This window comes from Peromyscus eremicus, chromosome 4 (genome assembly GCF_949786415.1).
Source record: "Peromyscus eremicus chromosome 4, PerEre_H2_v1, whole genome shotgun sequence".
In the NCBI taxonomy this organism is placed as follows: Eukaryota; Metazoa; Chordata; class Mammalia; order Rodentia; family Cricetidae; genus Peromyscus; species Peromyscus eremicus.
This window is the reverse complement of record NC_081419.1, coordinates 119524482-119546107: the sequence shown is the minus strand read 5'-3', so window position 1 is coordinate 119546107 and position 21626 is coordinate 119524482. Positions and strand designations below refer to the sequence as shown.

Genomic DNA, 21626 nt, shown 5'->3' with positions numbered 1-21626 from the left:
AGAAGAGGGTGATGGATCTCCTGGAGCTGCAATTACAGGCAGCTGTGAACCCCTACCTCTATAACGATCCTGGGAACCCAATGGGTCCTCTGCAGTAATGCTCTTAACTGCCTTGGTATCCCTCCATCCCCCAGGACACAGACACTCTGACAGTATGAATGGGGAATATAGTTTCACTAATACCTTAACTGAATGCTCAGTCAGGACAAATAAAGGGATGTCACTGTGATACCAGCATGAGGTTCCTGTGTTTGTTTACTTGCTTGCCTGTCTGGCCTGCTTGGACAAAGCATGGATACAGTATACATAACATAGAGTTGGAAAGACACTCCATCATGCAAAGCTTAGATTTCTTCCGCAGACCTTCTATACACAGCCAGGAACTCAACAGTCATGCCAGCCCTAGCATATGCTTTATGACTTAGAACTCAGAAAAAGCATAAAACAGCGAGTCTTTTCCATGCTAGCTTGGAAAAAGTCCTGTAAATTTATAACCAGTGTGAAAGCTCTGCCTCTTCTCCTTCCAGCTAAACTGAATCCTCGCCAGCTGAGAGAGCCACGGTATCCGGAGCAGCAAAGAAATGGCATCTTTCACAGCGTTCAAAGGCTTCATCTGAAAGATGGGAAAACACACGCATCTATAAGACCGGAAATTTCTCCAGGGCCCTCACCGCTCTTATCGCCTGACAAGCAAGAGCCACTGGTACCTGTGGATTCCACATCAAACCACTTTATGCAGCTGCTGGGCTACAGCGACAGGTTGTCACTGTGAGTGGAGCACGCTGCATATTCTGAGGGCATCATGAGTCCAAGATGAACAAAACCATCATACAAAATAAGGCAAAAAGTCCCAGTCAATGTCAGAGGTACTGAAGGGGTTTCTGGAACATAAATGTATACAGCATCCCACTAATAGCAATTAGCAGATCACTAAGGATACCCACAGGAACTACTAAAATTGGCAATGGTAAAGTAAGGGCTTTCAAACACACTCTGGCTGCCCAATCTGGCAGACGGCAGAGGCAGGAGGGTAGCCTGCCCTATTAGTCTTAAGGTCAATATTAGAAACTCTCTTGACTCAGGATTGAGCACATGACATGCTTTTCAGCCAATTGAATGACAGGGAAGTGCCAAGCCTAGGTCGAAAGCGGCCCCTGTGTTTCTACTTGTACTCTCCCTGGACCATGATAGGAGAGAGGCTTCCTCTGGCAGCTCCTGCTCCCATTCTGCTCTTAGGGTGTGACCGGGAGCTGCCAGTCTGAACAGCCTCCAGCAAGGAGCCCAGCTGAGCCAGAGCTTAGAGAGCAGTCTGCCAGGTAAGCTCAGCCCACATCAGCCAACCCCCAGATGTATGAGTGATACAACCAGGTTCTGCCCAGCTCAGTCCAGCCTCACTCTGCCCAACTACAGTCAATCTATTCCATGAGCTACACAGATGTGTAAAATCTATTTTCTTGCCGAGTTTGGGGGTATATGTACATGTAAGTGCTGACCCAGGAGGCAATAGGGCCATATAAGAAGCCAAATAAATTGGATGTGGTAGGCTTTCCTTTGCTTCTTATCTGGAAAAATGGGAAGTAACAATGTACAGGATATAATTATGTTCACGATTGCTTTAAGAAGTTCTCCCCCCCTCCCCTTAAAAAAAAGAAGTTCTTTTTCCTAAGAATAGTCTAACTTCTGTGCCCCATAATGGAACAATGACAAAATATATGTTATGTAATCTGCCACAGATCCCCAGTGGAACTGAACCCCACATATCCTGTGCTGGATAGTTTTTTTGTCAACTTGACACAAGCCAGAGTTATTTGACAGGAGGGAACCTCAATTGAGAAAAAGCCTCTGGAAGATCAGGTTGTAGGCAAGCTTGTCAGACATTTTCTTAATTGGTGACTAGTAAGCCCCTTATAGACAGGGACATCCCTGGGCAACTGGTCCTGGGGTGTACTAAGAAGCAGGCTGAGCAAGCAAGCCAGTAAGCAGCTCTTCTCCACGGCCTCTGCTCTGGTTCCCATCTCCAGGTTCTTGTCCTGCTTGTGTTCCTGTCCTGACTTCCCTTAGTGATAGATTTACCTGCAAGTGTAAGATGGAAGAAACCCTCTCCTCCCTACGCTGCTTTTGCTCACGGTCTTTTATCACCATGGTGTTTAACAATAGAAACAAACTAAGACACATCCTCGTGGTACTACATGGCTCTTCTCCTTCCCTTTCTCACTTCCCACTTCCTGTGTGTGATGGACAATCCAGACAGTCAACTCGGAATACCTGGGAAGAGAGAGCCTCAACTGAGGAACTGCCTCCCTTAGACTGGCCTATGGGTGCGTCTGTGGGACTTTTTTTTCTTTGTAGAAATTTATTTTTATTTCATGTGTGTCTTAGTTAGGGTTTCTATTACTGTGAAGAGACATCATGACCGTGGCAACTCTTGTAAAGGAAAACATTTAGTTAGTGTGGGGCAGGCTTGTTTACAGTTCCAGAGGTTCAATCCATTATCCTGACAGGGAGCATGGCGGCAGTCAGGCAGATGTGGTACTGGAGGAGTAGCTGAGAGTCTTAGATCTTGCAGGCAACAGGAAGTCTACTGAGACACTGGGCAGTATCCTGAACATAGGAAACCTCAAAGCCTGCCCCCACAGTGACACACTGCTTCCAACAAAGCCATACCCACTCCAACAAAGCCACACCTCCTAATAGTACCTGTATGAGTGCTTTGCCTGTGTGTATGTTTGTGAAGCATTTGCATGCCTGGTACTCATGGAGGCCAGAAGAAGGTGTTGGCCTCCCGAGACTGGAGTTACAGATGGTGGTAAGCAGCCACATGGGTGCTGGGAATTGACCCTTGTTCTTCTGAAAGAGCAATCAGTGTGCTTAAGCTCTGAGCCATCTCTCCAGCCCTGGGATATTTTTTTGATCGGTAATTGATGTCAGAGGGCTTACCCCCACTATGGGGGGTTGCTATTCTAGGCAGGTGGGCCTGGGCTGTATAAGAAAGGTAGCTGAACATTTGCCTGGGACCAAGCCAGTAAGTGTGGTTCTGCTTCAAGCTCCTGCCTTGGCGTCCCTTAATGATAGACTAACCTGTAAGAAAATAAGCCCTTTCCATCCCAAGTTGGTTGGGGGCCAGTGTTCTATCATAACAGACACCAAATTAGTGCCCTGTGCTTCTGGTATCACTACTCCTACACATGCTTTCATTCCAAAATGTTTTAATTAATTATTTTATGCGGTGGTGTACACATGCCAGGGTGCACACAGGGAGGTCAGAGGACAACCTGCAGGGGTCAGTTCTCTCCTTCTACCACGTGGGCCCCAGGGACCAAACACAGGTTGCTCAGGTATCCAGACATGTGTCTTTGACCACTGAGCCATCTCACTGGCCCTATATCCCAATTCTTGGCATAAACTAAGATACAATGTCACTTTTAGAAACGATGACCAATACTCATTGAATACCAGACTGTGCCAGATGCCACAACTCACTTTCAACTCTGAAATGGATGCAAGAATAGCACCTACCTACCTCAAGTGGGGTAAAGAGATACAACCTGCTTGAAAGGACCCGACTCACCGCAACCTTTCCAATAATAATCTTTATTTCAAGCAAGGCTTATGTATTATTACCCTATTGAAGATTCTAAGCCACCATTGAAAAGAATGGGGACAGGGTTGGGGCAGGGGAAGAAAAAGGATGTAGAGAAAAGAAATGAATTGTCACTAAACCTCTTGAGACTTTTCAGCCAGCTGATGGCAGCACACGCCTTCATCTGCAGTGAGCTGAGAGCAAGAAGCACGGATTTATGAGATTCAACTGCACTGAGGAGAGAGGGGTGTCCACGGGGCAGGCTGCACTCCTGTGTGTACAGAGCTGCGGCTTGGGGAGATCCCCCCAGGGACAGTGTCCAGAGTGAGGAACTGTTTCAAATAGCCCAAGAGTGGCCCAGGGACTTTCCTCCAATGGGCAATTTAGCCCTGAACAGCACCAGAGCACCGTCTGAGGTATGCAAAAATACAGCACTTAAACTGTTGGAGGGACCTCCAGGCCTCAGCCAGGGGAGAAGAAGGAATGACAAGTTAGTATTAAAAATTACACATCCTAATTGCGCAGGTAGAGTGGGGGACCAACTCCAAATAGTACGTCTGAGCCTGACCCAGGGAAGGCTTTGCAGTTCCCATGGTCTGAGGCACTAGGGTCCTTGACATGGCCATGGTCATGTCAACAATACATATTCACTCAGGATTTTATCTGCTCCCCACATAGTTCCATAATTTTGCAATTTTGTTTTCCTTTACAGTGAAATAAAATGCCGTATGTACAAGGACCACTTCTGTTGATGCACATCTAGGCTGATTCAATTGCCTTGTCATTGTGAATAGAGCAGCAATAGACATATCCCAATTCCTCTTTGGTAAGATCGAGTCCTTTGAGTGCATGTTCAAGAGATCATGAGGATAGAGATGGCTCATGTGGTAGTTCTATTTTTAGTTTTCTAAGAAACCTCCTCACTGATTCCCACAGTGGCTGCACCACTGAACACTATTACAGCAGTGGGTATGGGCTCCTATTTCCCCACATTCTCCCCAGCATTGATTATCATTTTTTTCTTGGCGATAGACATTTTGATAGGAGCGAGATGAGAACAGTAACATACTTTTAATCGCATCTCACTGATGGCTAAAGATGTTGAACACTTTAAAAACATTAAGTGTTCAGTCATGTTTCTTCTTTTGAGAACTGTCTGTTCCATACAACTGTGGGCAGCTGTAAATATTTTTGAGAAGTGTTGCTGCTAGACTTCTTGAGAAGATGGTAGACCACATACCTTAACCAGCTCAGCAGTGAATCTGTCTGGCCCTGTGCTTTTCTCTGTGGGGAGTCTTTTAATTACTACCTCAATCTCATTGCTTACTATGATTCTATTTAAATTGTTTATATCTCCTGGCTTTAATTTTGTAGGTAAAATGTATTTAGAAATGTCTCCATTTCTTTCAGGTTCTTCAGGCTCTGGGGAATATAAGTTTTTGAAGTATTCCCTAGTGATCCTCTGGATTTCATTATAATCTTGTTATGACAATTTCCTTTTCATTTCTAATTTTAGGAATCCATGCCTTCCCTTTCTTTTTGGTTAGTTTAGCTATGGGTTCATCAATTTTACTAATCTTTTCAAACAACCAACTCTTTAATTATCTACATTGTTCTTTCAGTTTCTATCTCATTAATTTCTGCTCTAATCCTTATCATTTCTTTCCATCTAACGCACTTCGGTTTTATTTTCTGTGTTTTGAGAACCCTGAGGTGCATAGTTAAGTTACTTATCAAGATCTGATGTTTTAATGTGAGCACTTATAGCTGTAAGTCCTGCTGGGTAAAGCCACTAGGAAGCCTAGACGGGGTCCAACAGAATGTTTTCTGTAGATACCTGTTAAGTGCAGGTGGTCTATGGTATAATTTAACTTTGAAGTTTCTTTGCTGATTTTTAGTGGGGAAGCCCCATGTAGATACGAGAGCAGGGTATTAAAGTCCCTTGCTCTTATTGTATCATGACTTTCTAACCTTTGTAGCATCTACTTTGTGAAACTGGGAGGCCCACGACTCAGTGCATAAATATTTACAATAGTTACATCTTCTTGATGAATCGTTGCCTTTATTAGTAGGTAGTTGCCTCTTTATCTCTTTTGACTAGTTTTGGTTTCAAGTCTTCTTTATGTGATACAGAATCATTACACTACCATTTTCAGTTCCCATTTGCATGTTAGACTGATTTCCAACCTGTGACTCCCAGTTTAGGAATGTCTTTGCATATGAGTTTCTTGGACATAACAGATAGTTAGATCTTGTATTATTAACCAGTGGGTTAATCTGAGCATTTTTGTGTTTTCTATTTTCTAACCACTACTAGTTGAAACCATAGATACAGGTCCAGAGATGTGGAAGGTTGACTATAATCCCACCCTTCTAAGGCTGCTGTGACTACTGTGATAACAGATAGAGTGGGGATGTTAAGAGGTCCTCTGGAAGAACATCCAGTGCTCTTAATTGCTGAACCATCTCTCCAGAACTTGGGGTAGGTTTTTAAGCATCAAAGCTAACTAATTAATAGACTAGCTTATACAAAATACAATTAAAGAGCTACAGTTATCTAACATTTTTGACAAATTTTTCCATGTTGTGTAATATAAATAATTCCCATATTCTGGTTCTGCTGACACCTCCATTACTTCTGGGTTCTTACAGTTATAAGTACAGAGATAAGTACTGGCTATTCTGGACAATGTAAGGTCAACTGAAACAATATACTTGTTATTTGCACAACTCCCAGCACGCCTCTGATGCTACAACACAACACGTACAACTGAGCAGACTATACCATTGGCTTCTGCTAAGGGCCTCATGATAGAAAGGCAAAGAGAAGAGAAGCACACATCTGAGAGAGCAGGCATGTCAGGCTTGTAGCATAATACCCCACCCTTGGGGTAGCCAACCCAGTCCCATAGGAGTGAGAACTCAGTCCTGCAAGGAAAGCATCAATCCATTCAGGAAACCTCTGTCCCAACAATCTAGCACCTCTTAAAGGTCTCACTAATACCTAACCCTGCTACACTGTAGATCAAGCTCCCTGAGTTTTGGTGATGACTGACAGCAGGTGTTAATCTTGACTACTCCTTAAAAGGATTTGGAAATACCTAGGAAACTCACCTCTTGTGTCTATGAGGATGTTTTCAAAGAAGTTTAATTGAGGAGGAAAAATTCACACTGAATGTAGGTGGTGTCATAGCATGGGCTGGGGTCTTAGGTTGAATGAGAAGTGGGGGAGCACCAGCAATTACCTCTCTTGGCTTTCTGACTATGTACACAATGTGACCAGCTGCCTTTGCTCCCCAGTTGCCATGGTGAACTGTATCCTCAACCATGAGCCCACATAAACCCTTCCTTTCTTAAATCACTTCATCAGGTGTGTCATCCTAATAATAGGAAAAGTAATTAATACATGAGCCACTGTGCATCCCAGTGTCTTTTCCAGTGGTAGACATTTGCTCTTCCCCATTAAAAACGTTTTCACTATTTTAACAAGCTAATGAAACACAGGGTACCCTGTGGCAGTTCCTGTTATTGTTTACTTTACAGCTACACTTTATTGACGATGTTTATTTATACAAGTCCAAAAGGAAGATGTTTTATCTAAGAGAAAAGACCAAGGAAGCAAGAAAGACAGCTTCAGCTTTGTTGAAATTAATTAAAATGGAGGCGGGAATTGACATATCCCTGAGCAGACAAACCCAGTTGGGCCTTAGAAGTGACCTAAGCTATGTTTGATTTGCAAACGTCAGTTGTTTCTTGTATTTCCAGTGGGAGAAACTAAATACGGCCGCCTTACGCTCATAACCAAATATTTTCTTTGCTTTACTTCTGTGACTATAAAAACACCCCCCCACACACACACACACACACACACTCCGGGGACTCTTCTTGCCTCTGTCAGTGGAGCCCCAGAATCACTTCCACGGAACTACATGATTCAGTTGCCTGATGTCTAAGATGTTATTGTGGAGCCAGCAAGATGGCAAGGGCTCACCAGGTAAAGATGGCACTTGCCACTCAGTTGGAGAACCTGAGTTCCTGGAACCCACATGGTAGAAAAAAAGAACTGACTCTTATAAGGTGTTCTGACCCCCTACACACACACACACACACACACACACACACACACACACACACACACACACACGCTAAATGTAAAATTAAAAATGACTTTTTGTTGTTGCTGTTTACTTTTTTGTTTGTTTTGTTTGGGGGTGTTCTAGGGATTGAGCCTTGAGCCTTGTACATACTAGGGAGGCTCTCTACCACTGAGCAACACCCACAGACAAGGTCAGCCTTGAATTCTTGCTCCATCTGCCTTGGTTTTCTAAATGCTGGGGTTATAGGCATGCACTACCATGCCTGGTCTCAGGTGATTCTGAACAGCCTCAAAAGACAAGTTTCCACTGCCAGGAGAAGACGCGGAACCAGCAGCTAGAACCCTGTCGCCATCACTGCCACGAGAAGCCACATTACTATCCTTTGGTGTGGCTTTCACGTGCACTTTGCCCTTCTCTACTAGGTCCAGAGCTATAGTAGAAGAGAAGAGATAGGCATCTAGGTTGTTTTCAGGCTCTGGCTATTACGAATAGTGCTACTATGAACATAGTTGAGCATGTATCTTTGTGGTATGATTGAGCATTCCTTGGGTATATGCCCAAGAGTGGTATGACTGGGTCTTGAGGTAGATTGATTCCCAGTTTTCTGAGAAACTGCCATACTGATTTCCACAGTGGTTGTACAAGTTTGCATTCCCACCAACAGTGGAGGATCAACTGAAGAATGGATTAAGAAAATGTGGTACATATACACAATGGAGTACTACTCAGCAGAGAAAAACAATGACAGCATGAAATTTGCAGGCAACTAGAAAATATCATCCTGAGTAAGGTAACCCAAACCCAGAAGGACAAACATGGTATGTACTCACTCATACGTGGATGCTAGATATAAAGCAAAGAACAATCAGACTGCAACACACAGATCCAGAGATGCTACATAGCGGGGGAGTGGGAGGGTGGGGGGGTGGGGGTGGGGGGTGGGAGGGGTGGGGGGACTCTAGGATGACTGTGGCTTATAATAAGTTTTGGTTTTACTCAATCACTGGGCAAGCCTCAATGAAACATTTCACTATTAGGATAAGAATTTATACTGGGGGCTGGAGAGATGGCTCAGAGGTTAAGAGCACTGTTTGTTCTTCCAAAGGTTCTGAGTTCAATTCCCAGCAACCACATGGTGGCTCACAACCATCTGTAATGAGATCTGGCACCCTCTTCTGGCCTGCAGGGATATGTGCAGACAGAACACTGTATACATAATAAATAAATAAATCTTTAAAAAAAAAAAAGAATTTATACTGTATCAAGCTGATAATAAAATAAATAAATAAATAAATAAATAAATAAATAAATAAATAAATAGCAATGGAAACAGAAAAAAGAAAAGAGATAACACATCTGAGACAAACCCACCCTTGACTTTCACCAAGTCAGACATGGATAAAAACATCGACCAATGTGTCATACAACAGTTCTTCTGCATGAAAGACAAAACTCATATTGCATAACATGAACAGATACCAGAAGATCTAGCGCATGGAGAACTCTATGTTTAGGCCAGAACAGGGGGCATCTAACTAGGGTCCACCGTAAGAAATAGCAAGCTGAAAAAATAGAAACCCTTAGGTCAATCTAAGCTACTCATTAGCTAGCTGTGTGGTCTTGGGTGCATCACTTAATGTCATGTGATCTTGGCTTTCTTCGTTGTACATGAATGTTATGATAACTACCTTAAATGGTGTGACTATGAGTTGAAATGAATAGCCCCAAATGGCTGTGCTTGCTTTGCTCACAATCTGCCCCAAGGGTTCAGCAAGGATGGGTCATCAAGAACAGCTTGTCTCCATCTTACTAGACATCAGTGGAGGGGATCTGAAGGCTGGGTCAGCCTTCTAGAGTTTCACTCATATGTCGGTAGCCTTGGAACTGGGATCTGTTTTCCCTACAGCATGATGGCTGCCTCTCAAGACCATAAGTCCCAAGATAATTAGTAAGCCAAGCAAAAGCCATGTCTCTCTTTCTTTAAAGTTGCTTGGTGTCCATTCTTCCTTGTGTTGTGTGTCAATTCAGTCACTAAGTCCTGCCCAGAAGGAAAGTAGACCTTGTAATTAATGGAGGAGTAGCAAGACTCTGGAAGAGCAGTAATGACATTGTGACCACTTGCTAGACTGTGTCACAGTGATTTCAACTGATTCTCTTCTATGCTTATTTCCTGAAAGGTAGAAGGTAGAAGTTTACAATTTCTATGAAAAAAGAAAAAAGAAAGAAAGAAAGAAAGAAAGAAAGAAAGAAAGAAAGAAAGAAAGAAAGAGAAAGAAACATTGGGGCAGGGAAAAGGAAAAGTGACATAGTTTCTGTTGGGAAGGCCCTGGACTAACTCTATGTTCTTTATGCTCTGGATGGTACTGTCAATGCCAATGGCAAGGCCTGCCCCATTCAGCTCTTGTGAAAATTAAATCAGTTAACTTACTATTAAAGCTGTGCCTAGAGTATGGTCAATGCTCCCTACAATATGCATGGTTCTCTGTTACATTCTTGGGGTTCCTAAAATGTCCTGATTCTGGGGTAGCTCTGCTCCTGCTATATCATGGATGGAATCCCCCTGCAAACAGTTTCCATAGCGATTTTTCAAAGCTGGCACAGAATATCTCCCCAACCTCAATGACAGGCCTGGAAATGAACCAACTCCCAGGGCTGCTGAGCACTGGGCTTCATCATCTTATTTTTACATACCCCGTCAGGCCAGCATTTCTCTCTCTCTCCTCTCACTTCAGTTCAGGCCTGGCTGCTGTAGAATCCTGAAGGCTCACACATTTGATCTTGCCTGGTGGAAACTCAGAAGTCTCTATCTCAGGTCTCCATCTGCAACACACAGAATTCCCTGTTTAGGATTTGAATACAGTAAAAAGCACTACCGGTAACCACACAGGTGACTTGTTCCTTGCCTGCTCTGGAAGGACATCAGTAGACGGGAGTACAGGGATGGTTTTCCTGCCCATGCTGACCCCAGGCCCACCTCTGGACCAGGAAATGGGGAGGGCATCTCCTGATCCAGAAATGCCCTCCAAATTCCCAGCTGCTGCTCAGAATTTAAAGACTTCAAATAGTCTTCCTAATAAAACAAAGGACGGATCAACAGCCACCCTGTTGTCACTATTATGTGACACGTTTTCTTCCTTACTCTTTGCAGTACATCATCAGCTCCTCCTAAAGGAGCTTTGATCTTCCACTTTGGGATTCTGGGGTGGATTCCCACCCAGCCACTGCCAACTGTCCCTGTCAGTACCCTACCATTTCAAATTGCCTTAGTCTACACATACAGCCGTCACATTCATGAAGGAAAGCACAACACAGAGATCACAGCTGAGAGGCCTTTCACTGTTGCCACTAATACCTGTATTCCTGGCACAGGTGGACAGTTTTCACTCAGATTCTTTCTCAATTGTTCTATGCAGTCCAATGTTAACTGGTAAACACCCAAATAGTACTTTTCTAAATAAATGCTAATCATGTGCCCATTCCCCTTGCTCATCACCATCTTAGGATGACTCACCAAGGTTGTTTCATTCCTATGCCTTTACACTTTCATACTATCTCACTGTCCCACTTCTCCAACAGGCCCTCTATCTGACCTCAGACTTGCTCTTTACTCCAATGTAGGTATCACATCCATCCATCCTTCATACCTATACAGGGACACCCGTGCAGTCCTGCCTTCAAAGCCCTTCATACCATTCTGGCACACAGTGGAGGCTGAGAATCCATCACCTTGTGATTAATGAACTCCATACTCACCTGATTTCCACCCACAGTACATGTATCTTCCATCATGATCTCTACCAACGCCCACATGTATAAGACAGAAACAAATACTTCATGAAATACCACCAGTCACACACTTCCTCATACCTCCTTCACTTTTCTTTAAAACCATGCTAGATGTTCATCTTCACCTATGTGCCACACGTAATAACAGTGCTTCAGACAACCCAGAATATGATCGTGTGTGTGTGTGTGTGTGTGTGTGTGTGTGTGTGTGTGTGTGACGCACATGTGAGTATGCAGGTGTGTTTACCTTTAAGTGCATTTGTGGAGGCCAGAGGTTGACCTTGGGTATCCTCCTCTATGGCACTCTACCTTTTCGTTGAAACAGATCTTTTCACTGGACCTAAAGCCCGTCAGTTATACTGGCTAGTCTATGAGCCCTGGGGACCCGCCTGTCTCCTCCCTGCAGCACTGGGGTTACAAGGGTATGTACCATTATACCGAGCCATCTTCTCAGCCTCCAGAATATACTTCAATAAATTATTAAAGATTACCCTTGAAATCACAACTTACTTCAGGGGCTGGAATAGAGAGTGGTCAAGAGTACCTGCAGGGGGCCTGAGCTCAGATCCCAGCACCTTATCAGGCAGCTCACAACTGTCTATAGCTCCAGCAGATCCAACACCCTCTTCTGGACTCCTTGGGCACTGCATTCAAATGGCTCCGCTGTAGATCCTCACACCTAGAGCTCATCACTTTCCTTAGTGATGCCGCCGCCTCCCCGAGTGCTGTTCAGGGCTCAGTATCATCGGTTGTCTGAGGACCACCAAATGGATCATGAGACAGGTCTTTGCATCAAGACCTTTTGACCCAGTTTTAGAATTCTGGCACACGTTTGTCATTTGGATTTAATAAAACGGCACTCTAGGGGAGGTGACAGAAGGTGCACATGGCTCTCAGAGGAGGATGCTGGCTGTCACTGGGGTGTCTAATAGTTCACTACAGTCTAGCATGGAGCCCTTACAACACACACTCTGTAGTTCTAGGCTTCCAACATCTTTTCCCCATGGGCACCACAGGGAATTAAATATTGCTCCACGTGACCCAATTTACATGAATACCACGGTGGGATCATGCAGAAGGGTTTCAAACAGCCTTTTGAGGATCCAGGGCAGGGGGTGGGGAGGATTATCCATCAGGTCCCTGACATTGACAAACACCATGATTTAAGCAGCCAAAACCAAAGTATTGAAAGTAGAGACACCAAACTGAAGAGGTACAACATGCTGTAAAATTTTATACAGAAATACAAAGCACCAGTCACTTAAAATAGACCTTTGTAGAAAAAACCCAGACTGTCCACTGAAACGAGAAACAGGCTGCCTGTGGCTCCTACGAGGCAAGAGGAAGCAGCTGGAACAACTTGGGAAAGTGGCCTGGCCCTTCTGGGTAGTGTCCCAGCATTTTCTCAGCGAAGGGCAGCTGTTGGAATTTGTTACCGAACTTGAACAAAGCCGTGTTCTCAAAAGGAACAAAAACTTCTTCCCTACTTACATGGGTTCCTCAACACAAGTGAAATTGTCTAATGGCTGTCAATGACTTCAAGATTTTAAGTTCTTTTAACTTTTAGTTTAACTTCTGAATGTAGGAAAGCCCACTTTATAGGATTAGAGAGGATTTTCCTAATCACAACTACTTGTTAGATAAAGAAATGTTGATTGTCTATTAGGTAGTATGCACTGTGGGAAATTCTGTGTTATGATTCTCATGGGAAACCTTCACTTACTTCTAAAGAAATGTATAAATTAAAACTCTTAAGGTAGCCAGGTCTGGTGGCACAGCCCCATAATCCCAGCCACTTAGGATGCTGAAGCAAGAAGATCTCGAGTTCAAGACTAGCCTGGGCTACAAAACAAATGTAAAACCAGCGTGGGTAACTTAGTGATACCCTGTCTCAAAAGGGAACTGGGAATGTAGCTCAGTGGAATGACACTTGCCTAGCCTGTGCAAGGCCTTGGGCTCAATTCCCAGGACCCAAAACAACAACATCCTAAAGGTAAAAGCAAGTTGAAGAGGCCAAGATAACAACCAGGTTTTGTTTTTCAACGCAGTTGTAGTTAATCCAGAAATGGAGGCTGTTGCTTATTTCCCCATGTATTCTGACAAAGTCACCTAAAAGGTTATACCATGTTGTTCCCTGTCACTGAATGTGATTAACTGGTAGAATGCAGACAACAGGATCAGTGATTTTGAAAAACCTTCTTGGGGAAGTATCTAACGACTCTTTTATCACATCTCATACACACTGATTATGGATATACTGCCATCAACTGTAGTTTGGGGTGTATTTTGACGTGGTTTGAATGTGCCCCTAAAACTTCATATATTGCATATTTAGTTTCTAAAGCAAAAGTATTCAGAGGTGGGACCTTTGGGTTGTGATTTTGTACTGAGAGGCTCCATTCATGGATTATCAAGCAGACTGACTAGCTTTGTTCTAAAGAAGTTCTCTCTGCCACAATTGCTGACTCATCATGGATGCCCTCCACCAGGTTACAATGAAGTGAAAATGCTCCAACCAGACACCAGCCAGATGCTAGCACCAGACTCGTGGACTTTCCAGTCCCTAGAAGCATGAGTTCAATAAACCTCCTTTAAAACACACACACACACACACACACACACACACACACACACACACACACACACGCAGACACACTCAAACACGTGCATATAATGCTATTTCCTGACTACACACACACCATATCCCCCTCCCACTACAATGGTGTATTCCAAACACATACATTCTAGATGTATGGCACACATACAGAGGTGTGCTCTTCCACCCGGGACACCTTGCCCTCTGCCGCCACCTTCCGTTACCATCCTATTCATCCTTTATTAGAGATGAGCCCTTTTCTCTCAAAGGAATCCTGTAGCCGAGGAACTCAGTCTCCTGTCACTGTTCTGCAGCTGGAGAATGTGAGCCCTGAACAATCCCAGGAGTTGGTTGGCAGCAAAGCCCAGATGTTCTTTGCTAAATCGGTCACCTTGGTCCCACCTCTGTCTCCTATAGCGGCCCTAGGCACTGTTCCCAAGTCTGCTGTCCTTCCCTAGCCGCATCCATCTCTACTCCTTTGAGCCTTCATGGCCCTGTGTTCTCAGATCTTAGTCTTCGTGTTTTCCTCAGTGTGTATTACTTAGCATGATGCATTTTTACCACTGTAAAATGTGATGGGGTCTATTCTTATTTAAAGTCTCAGGGAGTCACACTCTTAAGGCTTCAGCCAATATTTGATTGATGTAAAATATGCTAAAACATGTTTCATAATTGAATGCTCTCCCTATCTTTTCTTTGTTGCTGTTGTTTTTTGTTGTTGTTGTTGTTGTTTTTTGCAGACAGGTTCTCACAATAAAGCCCTGACTGAACTTCCCAGGTCGCTCAAAATAGCATCAAACTTGTGATAGACGTGAACCACCATGCTTGGACTGCTCCATAATTTTACATTTTTATTTTTTAATGTTGGTTTGTTGGTTGGTTGCATGCACACACACAGGTAGAGGCGTGCATGTGGAGGTCTGAAGAAAACTCTCCTTCCACCAAGTAAGCCCACAGGATCAAACTCAGGCCTTCAGGCTTTGTAGTAAGTGACTTTACCCATTAAGCCATTTTGCTGGCCCTCTCCACACCTTTTAAAACTAGACTTGCGCTGTTAAACTTGGAGTTGAGTTAGCTGCCGACAGGTGGGACATAAAAAGCAAGCATGCCAAGCGGGCATGTTATAAAGAACATTCCTGCATGCTCCTCCTTCAAAGACCTTAACTGGGTGCTTCCTCTTCTAGCACAAACTGTCCACTTGACCTTGCAACTTGACCTTGTCCATATCTCTGGCCATAACTCTAGAAGAAAGCAGACAAGGAAGAACGGAAGGAAATGCATTTTCCTTTTCAATGTTACAGCAGGAACAAAGAGAACAGTTGGGGATAATTCTGAAAATGAACATTTCTGTCAACTTTAGAAGACTCTTTATCCCTTAGCTACTGTGTGAAATGGGTACAGTGTAACAGAGTAAAGAAACCTAGTTGTACTGGTGGCCCAAAGAGTCATTTACTGTTTACTTCTGTGTTTGACCTAACATTTTTCTGACTATCAGGGAGAATCTTTTTGAAATGTACAAGCAGATCCCTAGCTTCCACAAACCTAAAGGCTACAAATGTCATCAGATACCATCTGAGGCCTATAAACAGAGGTTCTCCCTTTTTTCTGTTGCTATAACCTAACTGTTCATACCAGTTTCTAAGTACATAGTCTCACTGTGTATTCTTGACTGGACTGGATCTCATTATGTAGACCAGGTTAGCCTTGAACTCACAGTCTGCCTGCCTGTCTCCTGAGTGGTGGGATTAAAGATATCCATCATCACATCTAGTTCTACCAACTTTTTAAAAAAAAATTATGTATTTTCGTTTTTTATTTTATATGATGAATGTTTTGTCTGCATGTATGTCTGTGTACCATGTACAGGCAATACACAAGGAGGCTAGAAGAGGGTGTCAGATCCTCTAGAGTTGGAGTTATAAATGGTTGTAAGCTGCCATGCAGGTGCTGGGAATCAAACCCAGATTCTCTGCAGTAAGTACTCTTACCCTCTGAGCCATCTCTCCAGCCCCTCTACCTACATATTTTTTAATGTATCTTGACTGATGACTTTTTTCTGTTACTATAGAAACTACATGAAAGTCTTCCCATGTTGGATCACAACATTTGGGCTAACTTAAATCTGTGTTTCTGGGACATGGCCATTCATGATGGCTCTTGAAAAAAACTATCTCTCATTTTTCTTTGATGTGAGGACTGTGTTTCGTGTTAACCTATTCAAGAATAATCAACACTTCTACAAATGCTTACATAGCATAGGTAGTTTTCTCTTTTTTCTTTCCATTTGTTTGTTTGTTTGTTTGTTTGTTTGTTTTTGAGACAGGGTCTCACTATGTAGCTTTGGCTGTCCTGGAACTCACTATGTAGACTCACAGAGATTAGCCTGCCCCTGCCTCCCAAGTCCTAGCATTAAAGGCATGTGCCACTATTCCTGGCTCTTAGAAATTTTTCAATAATCCCTAGTTCCATCTTTACAAATAAAGAAATGGAACAAGAAACTCCTTTGTTTACTCAATTTAGACAATACCTATTGGCTCTGTTCCGAGTCTAAGCTGGACAGTACAAGAACACAAAGGGAGTCCTGTTTTAGACATGGACCATCTTCCGGGGCTGCAAAAGGTGTGTGCTGTTTTAGCTGGGATGTGGTGGAGAAAGGCACTTTAGTGTAGACAGAACAGGTTGGCTACGAGAGGATGTAATAAAACAAAAGTACTGTAGAATTCTAGTCAGCCCCAGGAAACTGGGGATTATCAGGGAAAGGCAAGTCAGATAAGGACTGGGCAAATGATTGCTATTTATCAGGCAAACCCACAGTAGCCACCAACAATCTGATAAGGGTCGACAATCTGATAAGGGTCGGGTACAGAAGCAGAAGAGACACTTAGGCAGACAACAGGGGCCTAAACCAGGGAACTATGGACTCAAACTAGAGGAAGGAGCTATGCCCAACTATGTCAGACGTGAGGAAGGGAGTCAGATACGGTTATCAGGTGGAGCATGAAGAAATCAGGAGGGTGGGGCAGGGGGGTGATTGTTACATTTGGGGCAAGTTGAGTCTAACTTGGAAAGTCCAACGCTGGCTGAAAAATTAACAGAAATAAATGGGCAATTCTGTGCTGAATAAAATGTACTCTACCCTAAAACTCACATTCTCAAACAGATAATGAAGGAAGAAAAGGGAAACATCCAACCTTCCTAGTTCAGAATGTCTGGGATCTAGATATATGAGTTACAGGCGCTCTGACCTACTAGCCTCATTAAGGCTGGGGGCACTGGTGTCGGTGTGTGCAATCATTTCATTCATGAATGAGCTGACTGTGAGGTTCCACGGTAGATCTAGACTGAGGAACCCAGAAGATGGCTGGGGAATTACCAGAGACAAATAGATAATGCCATATCTGGAAAACAGAATGTGAACAATGAGGAAGCTAGAGGTCTAGAGAGGCCAGGCCACTCTTGGGCCTTCTGTTCAGAAATTCAGGGTACCACACTTAATAAGAACATGATAAAATTGGTACCTATCTAGAAGTGTACAGAAACAAAACATGTGGCCATATTTAGAGAAACGGGTCTGATGTCTACTCAAATGGTTTGCTTCAAAATCAAGAAAAATAAAACGCTTCCTTTGTCAGTGAAATGGAATTATACGTGAGCTGAAACATGAAGAGGTTGACCTGGAACCAAGAGACTGCAACTGGAGGTCGGGGACTTGATACTTCAAGGTGAGGAATCCTGGGTCAGCACTTTCTCATCAAAAATTAACAGACTGGGTCTCAGTCCCAGAGGATGTTACAGGTGGGATGGAAGTGTATGATGAGGACATGGAAACAGTCAAATGTCCTGTCACTCTTGTGACCCTACAGGAGAAAACAGATCGGAGCAATGGAGAGACCTTTTCAGAGAGCAGGCAGGTGAAACCTGGTAAGATGTCCCAAGATGCAGGGGGTCGTGTGAGGAAATAAGTGGACTGTGGACAGGATATTGAGTAAAACAAGAGGAAGGAGGAGTAGAGACGGACACTTCAGAAAGGACTAGGAAGCCAGGTGAAAGATTGAGACAGCAAAAACAACAGTAGGAAGCTTTACTGAAGTATATTAACATCAGATCTCAAGAGAAAATGTCACAGACATTCACGTGTATCTGATCATTTTAGTCTTAACAAGTCCAGGATCTGTCATGAGTTTTTTTCTTCCTATTAGACTGTCTGCTCAGTTAGCCTCAGCTGTGGGAAAGACTTTCCTTCCTCAATTACGCTGTGGTGTGGCCTCTGGAACAAACCAAGTGACTACATATCTTGTACATCTACTTCCGGACTCTGAATTCTGCTACATGTATCTATTTGTTTACCTTTGTTCTGATGAGACAGTCGTAATTATCTAGCTTTATAACAAGTGTTCATCATTGCTCACAGATGAGCAAGGACTCTATCAGGAACTCAGATCGGGGCCATTCATGTGATATTTTGGTCAAGAATCTCGTTTAATTATGCCTGTGTGTCCTTAAAACAAGAGCCAAGTTGAATTTAAAAGTAACAGACTAATTCGTTTAGCAGAGGTAAATTGAAGCCGCGAGAGCAGTCAGGCCGGTGCTGAGAGAGGGACTGAAACGGTTAAAGTGGTTAGTGTCACTGGCCTCCTGCAGGAGGGCAAAACTACCCAGTGGAGGCTCCATCCTCTGAAGATCCAAATCCACTTAAAGGAAAAAGCCCAAGTCGAAGGGGTTCTCTGATCCTCAAAGGCAAGTGTTTCCCCAGGATTAGCACACGGATGCTGATTCAGCTCATACCCAAGGGGGCCGAGTGGCATCTAAAGCTGGCAGCAAATCTTGGCAGCATTGCCCATGTGGTACTGGTTTTAGGCATAGGAAATGCAAGTTTAAGGGTGTCATGGAATTCTGCTCATGGATTCAGACAGAAACTGAGGCCAGACACTGTATGGCAGGGTTGGGATCCCAGAAGGAGCCTTTTGGAAGACACTGAATGAAGCCGAAGTCTAAGGTGCAGTGGAGACCACAGGATATTAGAGACGCCAGGACCATGGGATGCCCACTGAGTAAAGCTGCAGGCCTGGAGCGGAGCTGGCTTAAGAGGGAGACTGTGTGTGTTGCAGGTGGTGGGAGCGGAGCTGGCCAAACCTTTGAAGCCCAGTTTATTGCATTATGTACCCCAGATGCTGGATTCTGAGCTACAGGATTTGATGTTTTCCCTGCTGGATTTTGATCTGGCTTTGGTCTGGCCTTTCTTTGCTGTGCCCTGATTCCTCCCTTTTGGAATAGGAATTTTTACTCTGTACTGTCATGTATTGGAAGCATGCAACTTGCTTTTTATTTTATAGGAGCTCATGGGTAAGAGACGTTGGACTTTTAAAGTATTGGAATTGTTGAAGACTATGGGGACTTTTAAAGTTGCACTAAATACATTTTCTATTATAACACAATCATGCAACTATGGGGACAAGGGGTGGAAGAGTACAGCTTAAAAATGATGTGTTTGAGTATCAAGGTGGACAAAGTGTCGGGTTGTGATGGTTATCGTTATCTGTCAACTTGACGAAGTCTAGAATCTCCTGAGAGATGGGGTCTCTGTGTCTGTGGAGGAATATCTTGATTGCATTAATTGAGGTGAAAAGATCCACCCACCACGGGCGTCCCCCTTTCTTGGCTAGCATCCTGGGCTGCAATGGAGATGGTACCCAGGCAGTAGCATCCACTCTCTTCTCTCTGCTTTCTGATGGTGGATGTGCCCTGACAAACTCCTTCAAGCTCTCTGCCTTGACTCCCCGCCATGATAGACTACACCCTTGAACTGTGAGCCAGAGCAAACCCTTGCTCCCTGAAGTTGCTTTTGTTGGACATTTTATCCCAGCAACAGGAAGAGAAATGAAAACAGACTCTAACTCCATAGCATTAGATTACGTACTAGGAAGAGTGAAATCTTACACTAGTACTCCATGTGAAGTTACTTCTCTTTATTATACCCTAAGCTGTTAGATATGCTTGGTTTCTGGGAGCTACACAATGCTGGGCTTCATCAGAAACGTTTGAGAGGGGAGAGGATCTTAAGTCCTCTAACTCTGTTTTGTAAAATGGGTGATTATTTTGCATGAGATTTCATGAATCCCTTACAATTTTCTCTCTTGTTTCACACAACTAAGGTGAACTTTCACTTTCAGTTGTAACATTAATTTAAAAAATAAAACACTCCATGGAGACCTGGTGTGTAATGGTAGCAAACAGCGGCCTCCTTGGGCACATACACAGCCTGTTACCCTAAGGGACCTTCAAGACAATCTCCTGGCAGCTATTCATGTCCCTAATCTCAATGCTGTCCCAGTCTAGGCTCCAGACAGGAAGCACCAGTGCACAGTGGCCAGGGTTCACACCCACCTGGTCATCAGGTCCATCTGTACCAAGCTGCAGAATAAAGAACATGTGATTAAGGTCCCGCCTAGAACCAAGTTCAATTCCCCTGGCCACCAGAAGCTCCACATCTCAAAGAAGTGGGGCTTCACTAAGTTTAAGGCAGATGAAATTGAAGGCAAGGTAGCTAAAAAGTGGCTCATTCCTGATAGCTATGGAGTCAAAAGATGTTCTTAACTGTGGTCCCCTGGGCAAGTGGTGGGCCCTGCCTTCCACTTGCCCAGGGGACCACAGTTGTTCTCAACTGTGGCTTCCACTATACTCTCCTATACCCCACCAAATTATGTTCAGTAATAAATCTCACATCCAGTCTGAAAAAACAAACAACAGTTTCACACCTCTGTGCAACGTACTGTGAATCCCTGCATCTTCTCAGCTCTGTCCCATCCACGGACAAAGTAGATAGTTCTAACAGTCTGCCCCACAGCTTTTGCCAAAAGCCACGGAGAGTTACAGCTTCCGAGCTACAAAACAGAAAGACAAAAGGAAAAGGAAGGTGTCTAAAAATATCTCAATTCTTCTCCATGGGAAAGGTTAGTTTATGAGCTGACTCTAAGAGGGACATAATTCTTCTCAAAAAACACGTTCCCGACCATCAGCTTCTTCGAAAAGTGTCCAAAACAAAACCTAACATGAAAGGCAGTGAAGCAAGCTGCTGTTTTTCTCTGGAATTCATTGTTATTACTTAAGGATATATTCATCCTAATTATCCATTGTTGTGTAATAAGACCACAAGGCTCGGTGGCTTCAAACAATACTCATTTTCTCATTGCCATGGTTTCTGAGGGTCTGGAATTCCAGAAGAATTTGGCAGAGCTGTTCTGGCTGAGAGTATCTAATGAGGCTGCGGCCAGATGGTAGCTGGAGCCGGAATCTAAGGCTGGGGGATGGGAGGAGGTGTGGCCGGGCAGCTGGCCCTGGAGTAGTAGGTCATGTCTCCATGTGGTTCGGGGCTTTATCATTGGTCTCTCTGGCTAATTTAGCCTTCCTCATAGCATGGTAGCCTCAGAACAGCCTATCTGCTAGGATGCTGCAGCTCACAGACCCAGGAAGAATGAAGCAGAAAGCAAATAGGCATCACATGATCTTTTCCTTTCCAATTTATCCTCTGTGGTGATATATTGTGTACCCTAATAAACGTGCCTGAGGA

The 21626-nt window shown here is 43.8% G+C and overlaps 1 protein-coding gene and 1 pseudogene across 1 annotated transcript in view; one reads left to right on the top strand and one right to left on the bottom strand.

Moving 5' to 3' along the window:
* Positions 1 to 21626, bottom strand: part of Rin2 (Ras and Rab interactor 2) — a 209086-nt gene that overhangs the window by 157759 nt on the left and 29701 nt on the right. The window contains exon 2 of the mRNA XM_059261566.1: positions 10369 to 10497. The gene's annotated coding sequence lies outside the window, so the exon portion shown is untranslated. The remainder of the gene's footprint in view (positions 1 to 10368; positions 10498 to 21626) is intronic.
* Positions 20197 to 20348, top strand: LOC131910149 (small nucleolar RNA SNORA70; annotated as a pseudogene).